The sequence below is a fragment of the Xyrauchen texanus genome, chromosome 44 (genome assembly GCF_025860055.1).
Source record: "Xyrauchen texanus isolate HMW12.3.18 chromosome 44, RBS_HiC_50CHRs, whole genome shotgun sequence".
In the NCBI taxonomy this organism is placed as follows: domain Eukaryota; kingdom Metazoa; phylum Chordata; class Actinopteri; order Cypriniformes; family Catostomidae; genus Xyrauchen; species Xyrauchen texanus.
This window is the reverse complement of record NC_068319.1, coordinates 1,970,064-1,986,817: the sequence shown is the minus strand read 5'-3', so window position 1 is coordinate 1,986,817 and position 16,754 is coordinate 1,970,064. Positions and strand designations below refer to the sequence as shown.

The following is a 16,754-nucleotide window of genomic DNA, read 5'->3' as shown; positions in this document are numbered from 1 at the left end:
GTTCTCCGAAATTGAATTGCAAGGGTCACCACAGGGTATTTGTGAGATGTACACACTTCACCCTCATCATTTTAGCTATGCCCAATGCATGGGGTTCAACCAAGCATTGGTGGATAGTTGATTGATTACAACCAGTGTCCACCAACGCTTGGGGAGTACCCCCCTTGACCCATACCGGTATCCGGTATGCCCGGCTCGTCAGGTATGCCGAGGGTCAGGGATTCGGACCACCGTCCCCAGCTCCATCACCGGTCATTGATCCCAGAATTTTCCCAGATCCCCGCAACTCCAGCTGGCCGGCCAAGATGCCATGCCCGCACCTGCATCTGCGGACACTTCCACCTGAGGGGGAGACACTGTAGCGGTGGGGGGTGTCCACCACCGTGTGCAGTGAACGGGCTGCAGTGGTGGAGCTCCTCGTCTCCACATGGCAGGAATGGGCTCTGGGGAGAGAGCAGAGTGAGAGGGGAGCCTCGGAGCTGTTGGGAGAAAGCAAACGGGAGGACGAGGAACAAGTCCCCCTCGTGGCGCCGTACTTGCCCACCCAGACTTCACGCTCCTCATGACAGCACCTCCCTGGCAAATTCCCCATGGCCCCTGGTGGCAGGTTTGCGGCGGGGCAGGATGCCTCCGTCTGCTTCTTCACCGCTGAGGACTGCTGGGTGGAGTTGTCAACGGTGCCGCCGAATGGACAGAGCTGGGAGACAGGGGCGTTCGAGAAAGCACGTTTTGTCTTCCTCCCGTATTTCTACCTTGTCCAGTCCATAGATTAAGTTTCCAGACCACAAGGGTGGCCATTACCCGTTTGAGTTCCGGCGCTTCTGACCTTCGGGGCCCAGGGGGCGATCGGTCATTGAGCGCAGTTCCTGCAGCACATCAAGAACAGGACTACCTAAGTGCATGTTTTGAAGTGCCTTGGCCTGGTGTTGGTTGCTGGAGGGGCTATGGAATGCAGGGCAGATGCCCACCGCGAGGGTAGTGAGAGCGGAGGAGCGAGGAAGCCGGCTCAATCCGGGAAAGCATAGCGGACCTCTGTGCGTCAGGCTCAGACTGGGCGAGCAGACCCAAAGGTGATGGCCCAGACGAGTCATCAGCATCAGACGCTGCTGTAATGCTCTTCGATGCAGCGGCGATGTTGTCATCCAATTCCGGGAGCTCAAGGGATCAGCCGGCCGGCCGTGAAGCGGGCCACACTCATCCCGAGCTCGGACGGAAGCAAGCAAGTGTGCCAGGGAAGCGGGTGGTTTGAGGAGATTTACCCTGCTAACGGAGCCCGTCATTATCCCCAAATTGCCTCCATCGCCCATTGCGCATGCCTCAATCCCGTTGGAAGGAGGTGAGGCGCGGGGGGCAGCTGAAGTGGCTTTCTCTCAAGACAAAAGAAAGCCGTGACCGCAATGCTGCCACGGTTATGTTCCGTATTTGTCGGGAAGTTATGGATCAGTGGACTACTATGAGGCTTCATATGTGAGTTGCCTAAATTTTGTTATTGTTTGTTTATATGTTGGTGGTCTGACAAAGCTATAGATTGTACCTGATGTTGTGATTGTATCTTAAAATGGTTTATATCAATAGTAAATCAAGAAATGTAGCTTTCCAAAGATATGTGGCATGTGTACCAATGTACACACAGCAGTTGTATCGCATAGTTTTATTTTTAACATTTACAGGCCCGGGTGGGCTGTTAAAATGAGATCTATTTCAAATGTTTTGGGTGAGTACTCTCTTCCCCAGGCCCAATAATGGTCAGTTAGGAACTTGCTCTTTTAGCCGGCTTTCCTGCATGTACAACTTCTATAAATGATCCAGGATGCATTGAAACATCTGGACTTCAATGAACCCAAAAGAGTTTGTGTAACTCTCCTCATGTCCACTGACTGCCAGTTGCATACTTGCATATAAAACTCTGAATCTGCATCCTCCAAACCACTTAAACTTTAAATGAGTCGACCTACTCTAATTATTACTGACTCGTGTGTGTTTTTGGTGCATCATTTACAAACACACATTACTGACAATACAGTCAATATTGAATCAAAATGTTACTTGATAATGATCTGTTTAGTTTCTCTACAAGACATTTTCACATTCAAAAATTTCTATGAATTATTGCACATACTGTCTGTATTTGAGGCTGATAGGAACTGTTTGTGTTGATGTGATTAAAAAGAGGAACTTGTTTTACTTCTAAGTTTGCAGCGGTCTGTTTTTCCTTCCGCAGAAAAAAGTCCACAAAGGATATTTCTAGAAATGTCTGATTATTTTGCTTCTGTTCTTTTAAATTCTCACATTAAAACACATTTCCATGACAATTAAGTTTTCTTTAGTTTGTGTTTAGTAGCTGAACCTTTGGGTCACTTTAAACAATCTGATTCAAGAAACGACTCTTTTAGCACAATGAAACTCTTTTTATTGGTTGAAAATATGATTTACAGTAATAATAATGAATACTCTCTTTAAGTATTAAGGTTAAGATCATAAAACAATTCTAAAATTAACATTTATAACACATATTCTATACATCACTCACTTCTGATAACTGCATAGCAACATTAAAAAGAGAAAATAGAAAGTATTTAACAGCAAAATTATAAAATGACTGAAACAAATGTGATAAAAAGCAAAACAGTAAAAGCTGTATTTATGTTGAACATTTGCATTATACATGAGAGCAGTTTTGGGGGAGTTTAATACTTGTACTTGTATGATTCATTATATAATTTCTTAACATCTGATACACTTATAAAAGCAAATAATGGGGCAAAGAAGAAAAACTGATTCATCAGAAAAGACAATAAAGAAATGAGTTATAATCAAACTACAATGATTGTATTTGTTGTGTCTCGGTGGATTGTGATATTTGTATCTCCTCCTCAGAGAAAGCTCTTTCAAAAACATGTTTTAACTTTAATGAAAGTTTAAACTTCTCCTTAATATCCTGCCCTATGAAAAAATACAGAACTGGATTCAGACAGCTGTTAAAAAACGCCAAAGAGACGACCAATGGGGCAAGTCTAATGAAACTTTCATTCACACCAAACATCCAGATCAAATACACAATGTGATACGGCAGCCAACACAGAAAAAATGCCACAATAACAGCCGACATGATGCGAAACGCTCCAGAGTGAAAACGACTCCTGCCTAACTTTCGTGCAATGAATCCATAACGTGACGATGCATATGAGAGGAATCATAAAACCAAACACAAACCTGATGATAACCAATATTACATATGTTTTAAAGTAATCAAACACAATGGTTAATATCATAAAGGGCACATCAAGAGCTATAGACAGGATCCAGGCCGCTACACAGGACGGTCGCGCAAGCAACAGACTGCGATGATTTTTAGCCCAAACTGGAGTGATCACCTGTGTAAACCGATCCAGACTAATCAAACTCAAGATGAAGACACTCGCAAACATGCTGACAAATGCAACAAATGAAAGAATCTTGCACAGGACAGATCCTAATGGACAGTAATTATTAAAGTACCATATTACAAAGAACAGTGTAGAAAAGCAGCACAGGAGGTCTGCAATCGCCAGATTAAGGAACCATATTGTATTAATGGTCCTCTTCATCTTCATTCCAGCGATGTACACAACAAAGACATTTCCTGGAACTCCGAGGAGAAACGTCAGAATGTAGAAGATCTGAGAAATCACTTCTATAGCAGTTTTCACTTGTGGAGTCACATCTTCACCATCTTTGTATTCATTATCATAGAAATAATAATATTCACTTTCATTGTATGTAGATGTCAGGTTCATTTTGATTGAGCTGATGTTACCCAAAGTGTCCCGTATATCCTGTTAATATGAATCATATTTAAAATTATTTACATATTTTAATATGCATTATTACATTAAATAATATTTATCAAATCATATTTTTTTTTTTTTATTGCTGACACCACAGCAAACATACAACATCAATGCATTTGTAGATGTTTTAACTTTGATTGCAAATGTGCAACGAAATAAATGTAAATTTCAAGTAAAAAAAAAAACGTTAAAAAAAAAAATCATAAAATTATCTGTTACAGTAACCATATACATTAACCACTTTAATGCACTTTTAAACAAAATATGCGGTCATTTACATGTAAATATTGCATTTTCCATGCATACCTTGATTTAATTTTTTACAGGTTTTTTTTAACTGAGACACAAATTAAGATATCAAATAGGAGTTTATCAAATATAGTCATTTACTTTATTTACTTACTATGTCGGCTGCTCAAGTGATGATCTTGCAAATGTCCAAATGTCGAATGACAGTAAAAACTGGTTCCCTTTTCTGAAGATGCAACAGATCTGATGTCACAGGATGACTTCATCTCTTTTCTGAGAAGTCAATGTTATTTACAGTCTGAATAACCAGGAGCACAACCATACATTCACTTAATCGTGTTACAGTAATTTGCATAATTGTTCCTCTCACAGTCTTGGACTAAAACATTAACAGTAAAATGCATAATGGCAATCTGAGACTTTTATGTTTACACTATCACAGCTGTAGCGAGAGTATTTTCACATTAACACTATTATGTTGAACACAATCTAAAAATATGAAATAATAATGAAACAAACTAGAAACACCTGTAAACAATCAGGAAGGGATGATGAACTAAGACAAGAACAGAAATCAACTTCAAAATAAAAGTCACAACTCCTAGCGAGCTCTATGGGCCACTAGGGGAAGGACCCATACATTACATAGCCCCCCTTAAATGGGAGGATACTGACGCCACACAAACACCAGTCAGACCAGGCGGATGAACAGAGTGAAAATGACTCCTGCCTAACTGTCGTGCGATGAATCTTTAACATGTCGTGATGCATATGAGGAATCAAAAAAACAAACACAATCCTGATGATAGTTAACATTCCATGTCACTACGAAAAGACAGGCAGAACATTTTGTTATGTTCTGTTTTAATTTCTTTTAATATCATAAAGGGCACGCTAAGAGCAATAGCCAGGACCCAGGCTGCTACATAGGACAGTTGTGCATGCAACAGGCTGTAATGATTTTTAGACCAAACTGTTGTGATCACCTGGGTAAATCGATCCAAACTAATCAAGCTCAACGTGAAGACACTGGCAAACATATTCAAAAGCATAACCAATGGAAGAATCATGCACATGAAAGATCCAAATGGCCAGTGATTGTCTAGAAGAATGTTTTCCAGGCATATGGCCAGGAGCGGCCAGGGTGGACCAGGTGGTGGCCAGAGCGGAGGCAGCAGGTGACCACCAGGGTTCTGGCAGCCAGTAGATAATTGGGAGACAGGCGAGGCAACGGGAGATCACAGGGTATCAGGAGCAGATGCTGGAGGCCACGGGGGGATCAGGAGTGGACGCTGGAGACCACAGGAGATAAGGAGCAAATGCTGGAGACCACAGGGTATCAGGAGTGGACGCTGGAGAACATGGGGGATCAGGAGCGGACACTGGAGAACATGGGGGATCAGGAGTGGACGCTGGAGAACATTGGGGATCAGGAGTGGATGCTGGAGAACATGGGGGATCAGGAGTGGACGCTGGAGAACATGGGGGATCAGGAGTGGACACTGGAGAACATGGGGGATCAGGAGTGGATGCAGGAGGCAGCAGGTAACCACTGGCTGATGGCCATGAGAGGCTGGTGAGGTCCAGGCAACAGGGGACTCAGAGAGCAAGGCAACAGGGGACACATAGTGCTCAGTGGTCAAGACAGCTGGGGACATAGAGGGCTCAGACGCTCAGAGCAGCTGGAGATGCAGGCCACTCAGAGGTCAGGGCAGTTGGGGACTTAGAGAACAACAGGGGTCTCAGGTAGCTGGGGACTCAAAGGTCACTTTCAAAAACCCATCTTGCCCCATGAAAACATACAGAACCGGGTTCAGACAGCTGTTAAAATGCACTAAAAGAAATGGCCAATGGTTCCACTCTCAAGGCCACCAAGATACTTAATATACAATAACAAATAAATATACACTTCATAAACAAATCCACTGTGAGGTACAGCAACCAACAAAGAAAAAAGGCCACATTAACAGCCAACATGATGCATAACGTTCGTCCACAGAGAAAATGACTCCTGTCTAACTTTCTATCCACTTCTGGAGACACATCTTCTTTAGCATACTCTGGGAAGTAATCTTATAGAAGTAATCAACTCTAATTATAGAATTCCTTCTGTTGTGATAGAAGCAATCGTCTCTAAGTGTTCATCTTGCTTTGAGCTGAAATCTTCTTATTTCCTCATTCCTTCGTGATCTCCTTATATCACATATTATCAATGTCATAATCATACATAAAGCATCCAGACGAGATCATCTGTTCCAATGCTGACAGCACCTTCAGAATATCATATTAAAATTATTGGCCAGTTTGCTTTATGGTGATACCAACATGATATCAAATAAATGCTAGTTTTAGTGGAAAGTAAAAAAAAAAAGAAGATGATGATGACGACTCTTCTGGTGAACTGTTTGTATTTTTCTCAGTTAAAGGTTTCATCAACATTTCACAACTTGAGCTGAGTTGTGCAATGTCACAGGAGAGAAACACACCCAGTTCACTATATATACTCCATCAAATGTATGTGCACATAATATATGAGTGGATATACTGTAGATGGTTAAAATAAATACATTTAGAAAAGAAAAGAAAAGAAAAGAAAAGAAAAGAAAAGAAAAGACCAATCACAATTCAGTATTCAATAACCTCTGTTGGTTACATCTTGAACATTCTAACAATGAAAGACAAACAGAGATTTTTCAAACTGTAATCTTAATTTTAATTTGTAGTATAAGGGTACAACAGGGCTAAAGGCTTCTTGGGGTAAAAGCAGGGCCGTTTGAGGGGGACAGTTCCCCTCCAATAATCAGATATGGCCAGATTGTACCCCCAAATATTGTTACCCTTGTTGCTGTTCTGCTGCAGTCCATTATGCACTGCTGTTGAATTTTCATGACGTTGTTGCAAGTATAACATAATGGTTTAAAAAAGTACCATTTTTACTATCTAACGCCGCACGTCAGTGTCATTTAAGATGTCAATCAAATCGATGAAGGCAGGACTCAAGTTTCAGTCACTAAGTGGGAACCTCGTGGATTATTCCAGCACCGCGCATCAGCAAGCAGTTCAGGATAAGATTCTTTATGTCATGTATGATGTCACTAACTAAACATGCAATATTTGCCCACTGTTTTAAGATTGAAATGTTGTACCGACCGACAGTCATTTCCAAGGGTGCAAACTTTTCACCATTTTGGGGAAATTGGAAATATGTCATGTACAGCTAGTGCTTGAAGTGTGGTGGTGCGCAGTTGTAAGCAGAGCCTGCGCTTCTCTAATTTTGTCTCCCGCTACAATGTAATGTCTTTGTTTAATGTAAGTCAGTGATTCGATGAGACCTGCCAATCACTTTTTATCTGACATTCCAAATGATTTTGAGAAAATCGCAGTAAACATCCGAATCACACATAATCAGGGGCGGACTTGCCATTGCGCATACCGAGTGGGCCGGTGTGTCGGCCGTGAAAAGGGCCGAATGGGCCACAGTAAGCTAAAATGAGCCACTGCGTTATGCAGAACAGACCACAAAACGCCGCTACGATATGCAGAAAAGTACAACGAACACCCCCTGTAAATGCACTTTTTTTATTCCATTTCAAGCATGTGATTTGTATGTCATTCATAATTGTGAATGTGAAAACATTATCAGAGTAGTTTTCTGTGTGTCTATTATAAAGGAATTGAATGAATGAGGTAATCTGGCAGGTTTTTGAAGTAGGTTTTAAGAAATTTCACTCGACATGGTCAAAGAAAATGATCTGTAAACCCAAAGTTGAGCGTTATCGTCCAGATTTAAACTCCAACATGGTCAGACTTGTGACTTCTGTTGTGATTTTAGGTTTTGGCAAGGACAGTGTCATGTATACTTAATGCAAATATTATTAGGTAATATTGTAAATCAGTTTAAGATTTTCTCAATAATTTCTTTACGTCTTTAGTTAATTCTGAATTTTCAAAAGCGTCTCCTAAAAGTCTTCTTTTAAAAGAGACCATTTTATTTTGAGGATGTCCTTGTCAGGTCTGTGCTCAAAAAATGAACCACCTAATGCATTAGAGTTCTTCAACTAAAAATGGAAAATGTAATTTTATTCACTCATTTACTGTATCAAAACCAAATACTATAAAACACTATTACAGTTTAAGTATAAAGACATCATAAGAGTGGTCCATATGACTTGGAATATCCATCAAATGTATGTGCACATACTATATGAGTGGATATAGATGGTTCAAATAAATACATTTAGAAAAGAAAAGACCAATCACAATTCAGTACTCACATAGTTGCAGCCTTGGGTAAAAGGCCTCTTTGATTAGATTTTTTTCCCCAAAACACTAAATAGCAACAAAATCTATCACAGTACTTTCTGGTGCTATTTTTGATTATTTTTTTAATTGCAAACAGTGTTCTTGTCTACCATCGCCAGACACTGTTAAAATATAAGATTCATGCAACAACCAAGCTGCATGATGATCTGCAGGAGTTGCTACACGAACTCGTCTTGCTGCGGAGACCAGGCCTTCAGTTCTCGGCTTCGCCTGATGCCGGTGCACGGGGGAGGGGACGTCATAAGCGGTGTACGAGGAAGCGAAAGCGCGGCAAGAGGGCGGGGGTCCATGCTATTCTAAAAACAAACCCTAGCCGGCCTGCTCTCCCATCTATCCTGCTCTCAAATGTTTGCTCCCTGGACAATAAACTGGAATACATCTGACTCCAGCAGACTACGCAGCGTGAGCTTAGAGACTGCTGCGTCTTTTTATTTACCACAGGAATTCACCAATGTTATTATAACCGGAGTTTACATTCCCCCCAGAGCTAAGGAAGTGCTCGGTGAACAGTATGGGGCTATGAGCGAACTGCAGAACGCTCACCCTGACGGACTGTTTATTGTCGCCGGAGATTTCAACCAGGCGAATCTCAAGACAGTGCTCCCTAAATTCGATCAGTATGTGGACTTTGGATCGAGAGGGGCGAACATGCTTGATCTTGTTTACACAAATATCCCAGGAACGTACTGGGCAAAGCCCCGCATCCACCTCGGCTACTCAGACCACATCTTTGTTATGATAATTCCAGCAAACAGACTGCTCATCAGACGCACAAAACCACTCCAGAAGCAGGTAAAACCTGGCCAGCAGGAGCCATCTCTGCTCTTCAGGACTGTTTTGAATGTACTGACGCACATGTTCAAGGAGGCTGCAACATATGGCGACTCTACCAACTTGGAGGAATACACAGCATCAGTGACCAGCTACATCAACATGTGCATTGATGATGTCACCTTCTCCAAGACCATCAACACACGCTCCAACCACAAGCCGTGGATGACTTTGAAGGTGCGTGCGCTGCTGAGGACCCGAGACTCCGCCTTCAGAGCAGGAGACAAGGCTGCCCTAAGAACAACAAAGGCCAAACAAAGCTGCCTTCATTCCAGCTTTCGCCACACAGTCCACCCTCAGCACCCTGGCACTGACAGAGACATGGATACGTCCTGAGGATACAGCAACACCTGCTGCTCTCTCCAACAACTTCTCCTTCTCCCACACCCCTCGACATACTGGTAGGGGTGGGGGAACAGGTTTGCTCATTCATTATAACTGGACTTTTTCACCACAGGCTTCACTATGTAACAATACATCTTTTGAATTCCATGCCATTACTACAATGCAACCCACAAAATTACATGTTGTTGTCATCTATCGCCCCCCAAGTCAGCTGACAAGCTTTCTTGAGGAGTTGGATGTCCTGCTGTCCTCCTTGCCAGAGGATGGCAGGCCACTTGTGGTTCTTGGTGATTTCAACATACACCAAGACAAGCCCCAGGCCATTGAACTGAATACTCTTCTGACCTCATTTTTACACATAACTGTACCACCTCAAATATTCTTGTTACACCTTTACATGTTTCTGATCACTACTTTGTTCAATTCAACATGATTCTCCCATCCATTGTAAAACCGACCCCACCTTTGGTTTCCTTTCGCCGTAACCTCCGTTCCCTCTCACCCTCTCACCTTTCCACTGATGTCTCTGCCTCTCTTCCCACAATAAATGTATTTTCCATGCTTGATGTGAACACTGCCACAGACACACTTAGCTCTACTTTAACAACCTGTCTAGACAACATCTGTCCTCTCTCCTCTAGACCAGCACGTACTACACCACCCAGCCCCTGGCTGTCTGACGTCCTTTGTAAACATCGGACTGATCTCAGGGCAGCTGAGAGGAGATGGCAGAAATCTAAAGATCCAGCTGATCTAGGTAAAAATCAGCTTCTGCAAGCAACTTTTTCAGATAACTTCAGTTATGTCAGTTTTTTTCAGAAAACTGCAAAAACTTCATATTACCAGACCAAGATCAACAGCACCACAGACACTCGTAGCTTGTTTAGAACATTTAACACACTTCTCTGCCCTCCCCCTCCACCACCTGACACATCACTGACAGCAGATATCTTCACCACATATTTTACTAATAAGGTTACAGCCATCAGCAATACATTCACAGCACCACACCCTGTCAAACACCTGGCTCCTGTATGCAACCCTTCTTTCCCTATGTTCTCTCCTTTAACTGACACTGAGGTCTCTAAACTCCTCCTCTCCAACCACCCCACAACCTGTTCCCTTGACCCCATTCCATCACACCTTCTCCAGGCCATCTCTCCGTCCATCCTACCGGCACTTACACACATAATTAACACATCCCTTCTTGCAGGCACTTTTCCCACTACATTTAAGCAGGCTCGAGTAACCCCACTGCTGAAAAAACCTGCACTTAACAGATAGAACACTACAGACCAGTCTCTCTCATCCCATTCAAGGCAAAAACACTTGAAAGGGCAGTTTTCAATCAGATCTCTGCCTATCTCTCACAGATCAAGCTGCTGGATGACAATCAGTCATCTTTCCTCTTTTGAAAGTTGCTTTGGATAAAAGCTTCTACCAAATGAATAAATGTAAATGTAATATATATATACTGACTGTGCACAGTTTGTGAAAGAAAGAGATATTTCATAAAAGAAGGTCTTTTCTGAACTTGAGGTCTCTCGTTTACAGAAATATTTAAACAAGCTCAAAAAGTAAAACTGTAATGATGACAGGGATGTCACAGTTTAATTATTTCACTTTAGGTCATTTGTTGATTTGTGTAATTTGTTTTTTCAAATCTGAATAACAAAATGAATCAGTTTAAAATTGGAAGTCTTCATTTAAATGGAGCTAAAGATGTTCAGAAAAGGATGATGTTGTTTGAATTCACAAGTCAAAAGTCTGTTGATGTCATGTTTGTACAAGAAACACATAGTGACATTAGAAATGAGGTGGATTGGAAGAGAGAAAGGAACGGTCGAGTCATTTTAGTCATAAATCCTCCATTAATGGAGGTGTTGCTATTTTATTTTCCAAGAATATAATTCCGATATCCGATGAAGTTGATTAAATTGTAAAAGGATGTTTCTTGAAGGTTAAGGCTAGATTTGAGAATACTGTAATGGTATTTTTTAATATTTATGTCCCTAATTGTGGAGCTAGGAGGAACAGAATAGATCAGAAACGGGGTCAAGATCTTGTATTGGCTTTCCAAAAAATTGTGAAATGGCGAATTGTTATTGATTTACATTTTTACTGGTTGCAATGAATATTTTGGAATTGAGTGGTGCTGTGATAATGTGTTGTGCTCCGTAATTAACAGTGAACTTGTGATTTCAGAAATGTTGAAGTCAGGAGATGTATTTGTTTTTTATTTATTGATTATTTATTTAATTTTTTATAATAGAAGTTGGTGTAATCAAGATAATGTTTAAAAAAAAAAAAAAAGTAAATAAACTATAATATTTTCTACCTGTGTGCAGTTTTTCATTGTCTAATAGATATGCCCTAACTAGAGTACAGAGTCGTCTTGACATTGATTTGTGGATCTTGAAACTATTATTCACAAGAGAATATTACAGACTGTATATTAGGACTGTTTATTCAGATTTACTGCAACCTGCTCACGTCCATTTATTTCTCGATCTTTCCCCCCTGAATCATTTTCATCTGTATATTTTAGAGAATTATCACATTAGCAAGAAACTTTATTTTGGGTGAATATATGATTTGCAACAACAATAATACAGAGTCATATTTTCATTACATTTTTTAATAATTAAACAAGCAATTAGTTAAAATGATTGTATTTGTTGTGTCTTGGTGGATTGTGGTATTTGTGTCCCCTCCTCAGAGAAAGCTCTTTCAAAAACATGTTTTAACTTTAATGAAAGTTTAAACTTCTCCTTAATATCCTGCCCTATGAAAAATACAGAACTGGATTCAGACAGCTGTTGAAATATGCCAAAGAGATGATCAAATGGCCATTTACTTACCTTGTTGGCTGCTCAAGTGATACTGATCCAAGAAATGACAGGAAGACCTTTAAATACTGATTACCCATGAAGAAATTCTGCAGATGTGGTCACAAGATGAGTCTGTAGAAACACATTACATCATCTCATTTCCTCTCACAGCCAAACTCAAGACTGAAACATAAACACTAGAATGCATCATGATAGTCTGAGATATTATAAGTTTAAACTATCACAGTCATAGTCACATTTACTACTATCAAACAATTCAACACAATATTATCATTCAGGGGTGCATTTCCCAAAACTATCGTTAGACAACTATGGTCGCAAGTTCCATCATTACCAACATAGTTCAACGATTTTGTGTTTCCTGAAACCGTAGTTTCAACGAACATTCACAAACTTATCACCCCTATGACCTATTGCTTTCAAATAATTCACCATCAACTCTTTGAAAAGTTTGAAGTTTTGGTGCTCAAAGTTATTTTTATTGGAAATTCAGTTTGAAACTGTCCCAATTGTTCTTCCTTCAAAGTGCCCCCTAAGGCATTATTTATGATGTTTGGAACACAGGATTGGCTTCGTTTTAATGTAATTATATTTTTTACAACATTTTCCAAAAAGAAATTTCACAGATGGCTATAATGTAAATCACAATATGCATGTTAATGGTTTTCACTGATACAAAAAGTTAACTGTGCTGTACATGCAGTATTTGCAACATTTCTTCAGTACTTTGAGTAAAGTGTAAGAAAAGTGCTTTGTGTAAAATTCATTAATTTACATATTTCCAACTATTACACTTTCATAAATGTAAAACATAATTTCCCAAATCACAGTGTAATTTTATACAGCCAAATAAATGAACAATAATTATAGAAATATTCATGTATGGCCATATGTCTGATTTCTGTTTGGGATAACATGTCTGTGTAAGTGGTTTTGTGTTTGTTGTGAGGTGTTCACAGAAGTAGAATATAATATAATAAGGAATATTCTCAATAGGCTATGTTATAGAAAACAATGTATACATCAGTAGTTTGTATGTTAATGTAATCTTGTGTTGAAGCTGTAAAACATATTTGGCTTGCTGTCCGTCTATTGGAGGACTTGGAGCTCGAGACTTGACTCGAGTCCTGATTACCCCCAAAATCTGTATTAAGAGTTTGCTTTAAGAATTTGTTTGAAGGTGCATTTTTGTACTACGGCTGGTCGAGAGGGCTAGACTACGATTCGAATGAGAGACAGCCACTCGTCGTAGAAGTGGGTGGGTTCATGGTTTGTGAATAGGGAGTGTGAAAATGAGCATTGGCTCGAGATGCATTAGAAAGGGAGGGCTCACACTGCACTTCAAACGGGAGACTGTTCTAAGGGAGAGAGGTTTAGCTCACGCCATTTGGACGGGTAAGCCCAACAAGCAGTCAAATGGGGAAGGTGAGAACAAGAGTTGGTTCACACTGTGTTCAAAAGGGAGGGCTCAAACTGCGATTTGAATGGGAGACTGCTGTATAGAGACAGAGCGCTCACAGAATTAGAGCGGGTAAGCCCAGCAAGTAGTCAAATGGGAACAAGCAGTCAAACAAGGAAAATGAGAACGAGAGTTGGTTCGCGCTGTGTTCAAAAAGGAGGGCTCATACTGCGATTCGAATGGGAGACTGATCTACAGAGAGAGAGTGCTCAGGGCATTCGAAAGGGTAAGCCCAGCAAGCAGTCGAACAGGGAAAGTAAGCACTAGTTGGACGTGCTGCATTCGAAAGGGAGGGCTCACACTGGGATTCGAAGGGGTGACTGCTCTATAGAGAGAGAGCGCTCACGGCATTCGAACGGGTAAGCCCAAGAAGCAGTCGATCAGGAAGAAGGCACGTGCTGTGTTCGAAAGGGAGGGCTCACACTGCAATTCGAATGGGAGACTGCTCCATAGAGAGAGAGCGCTCATGGCATTCGAATGGGTAAGCCCAGCAAGCAGTTGAACAGGAAAAATGAGAACGAGAGGAACGGGACTTGTTTGCAGGGGAAGCCTCACTCAATATACTACCCATAGATAGGGAAATATGGTGCTTAGCCAAGGAGGTATGCTTGGGGTGATTGTCCATTTGGAAGACTCCTTTGTGACTGAGTTTTAACTTCATGGCTAAAGTCTTGAGATGTTTCTTCAATATATCCACATAATTTTCCTTCCTCATGATGCATTTTGTGAAGTGCACCAGTCCCTCCTGCAGCAAAGCACCCCAACAACATGATGCTGTCACCCCCATGCTTCACGGCTGGGATGGTGTTCTTCGCTTACAAGCCTCACCCTTTTTCCTCCAAACGTAACAATTGTCATTATGGCCAAAATGTAAAATTTTTGTTTCATCAGACCAGAGGACATTTCTTAGTAAGATCTAAAGTAAGATCTTTGTCCCCATGTGCACTTGCAAACTATAGTCTGGCTTTTTTATGGCGGGGCTGTGCAGCCTTGCTGTGCAGCCTTTCAGGTTATGTTGATATAGGACTCATTTACTGTGGATATAGATACTTGTCTACCTGTTTCCTCCATCATCTTCACAAGGTCCTTTGCTGTTGTTCTGGGATTGATTTGCACTTTTCGCACCAAACAAAGTTAATCTTTAGGATAAGATCCTTCCTGAGCGGTATGATGGCTGCGTGGTCGCATGGTGTTTATACTTGCGTACTATTGTTTGTACAGATGAACGTGGTGCCTTCAGGGGTTTGGAAATTGCTCACCAGGATGAACCAGACTTGTGGAGTGCCACAATTTTTTTTCTGAGGTCTTGTCTGATTTCTTTTGATTTTCCCATGATGTCAAGGAAAGAGGCACTGAGTTTGAAGGTAGACCTTAAAATACATCCACAGGTACACCTCCAATTCACTACACCTTGTATCAGAAGTTAATTGGCTAATTGTTTAAAGGCTTGATTTCCTGGAATTTTCCAAGCTGCTTAAAGGCATATTTAACTTGGTGTATGTAAACTTCTGACCCACTGGAATTGTGATAGATGAAAAAATAGATGTCCTAAACGACTTGCCAAAACTAATTTAAATGACTACAACTAAGTGTATGTAAACTTCTGACTTCAATTGTAAATCATGCATCGTTCCAATCATACATTGATAGAATTCTTTCGACTTATTTACAGAATTGGCAGTAAAATTAAAGATAGAAAAGCCTTATCTCATTAGTGGCTCAAGTGATTCTGATACAGAATCTAGCAAATAACAGGAAGAGCTCTAAAACAGTTTTTTTGCATACAAATGTGGTAACAGGATGAGTTCAATGTTGAAAGTCAGTGCAATTTGCAGTCTGTAGAAACACATTTCTGATTATCTCAAAGCCAAATCACCTTATCTCATCTAATTTCTTCCCACAGCCAAACTCAGACTTAAATATAAACCCTAGAATAGCACACTTTCATGAAACAGTTTATAACATTATTATCTTTAAACATTTTATTGAGTTAATTAAAAAACTAGATAAAGAGCATTAACGTACGATATATTTTTTACATTGAAGACCAAATTCAATCTCTATATTCTCCCATTTTCATTTAATATTTTTGTACAGCATATTTCATAAGCTCTAAATGTGAATTTCAAAGTTCTTTCACCAAAATGAAAAGCAGAGGAGTACCCAGAGGGAGTGTGCCAACTACAGGGGTATCACACTTCTCAGCCTCCCTGGTAAAGTTTACTCCAAGGTGCTGGAGAGGAGGGTTCGGCCGATTGAACCTCGGATTGAAGAGGAACAATGCGGTTTTCGTCCTGGCCGTGGAACGACGGACCAGATCTGTACTCTCACAAGGATCCTGGAGGGGGCCTGGGAGTATGCCCATCCGGTCTACATGTGTTTTGTGGATCTGGAGAAGGCATATGACCAGGTCCCCCAGGAGAGACTGTGGAAAGTGCTGCGGGATTACGGGTTGGGGGGGGGGGTCCCTTCTTAGGGCGATCCAAGGTCATGAGTACAAGCGGCCAAAATGGGCTTCCTCAGAAGTGTGGCGGGCTTCTCCCTTAGATATCGGGTGAGGAGCTCAGTCATCCGTGAGGAGCTCGGAGTAGAGTCGCTGCTCCTTTGTGTCGAAAGGAGTCAGTTGAGGTGGTTTGGGCATCTGGTAAGGATGGCCCCTGGCCGCCTCCCTATGGGGAGTTTCAGGCACATCCAGCTGGGAGGAGGCCTCGGGGAAGACCCAGGATTAGGTGGAGAGATTACATCTCCACACTGGCCTGGGAACGCCTCTGGGTCCCCCAGTCAGAGCTGGTTAATGTGGCTCGGGATAGGGAAGTTTGGGGCCCCCTGCTGGAGCAGCTGCCCCCGCAACCCGACTTCGGATAA

General features: G+C 41.3%; 1 pseudogene; it reads right to left on the bottom strand.

Annotated features, from left to right (window-relative positions):
- Positions 1–214: 214 nt before the first annotated feature.
- LOC127636321 (C3a anaphylatoxin chemotactic receptor-like) lies at positions 215–3,806 on the bottom strand (annotated as a pseudogene).
- Between the last annotated feature and the right edge of the window lie 12,948 nt (positions 3,807–16,754).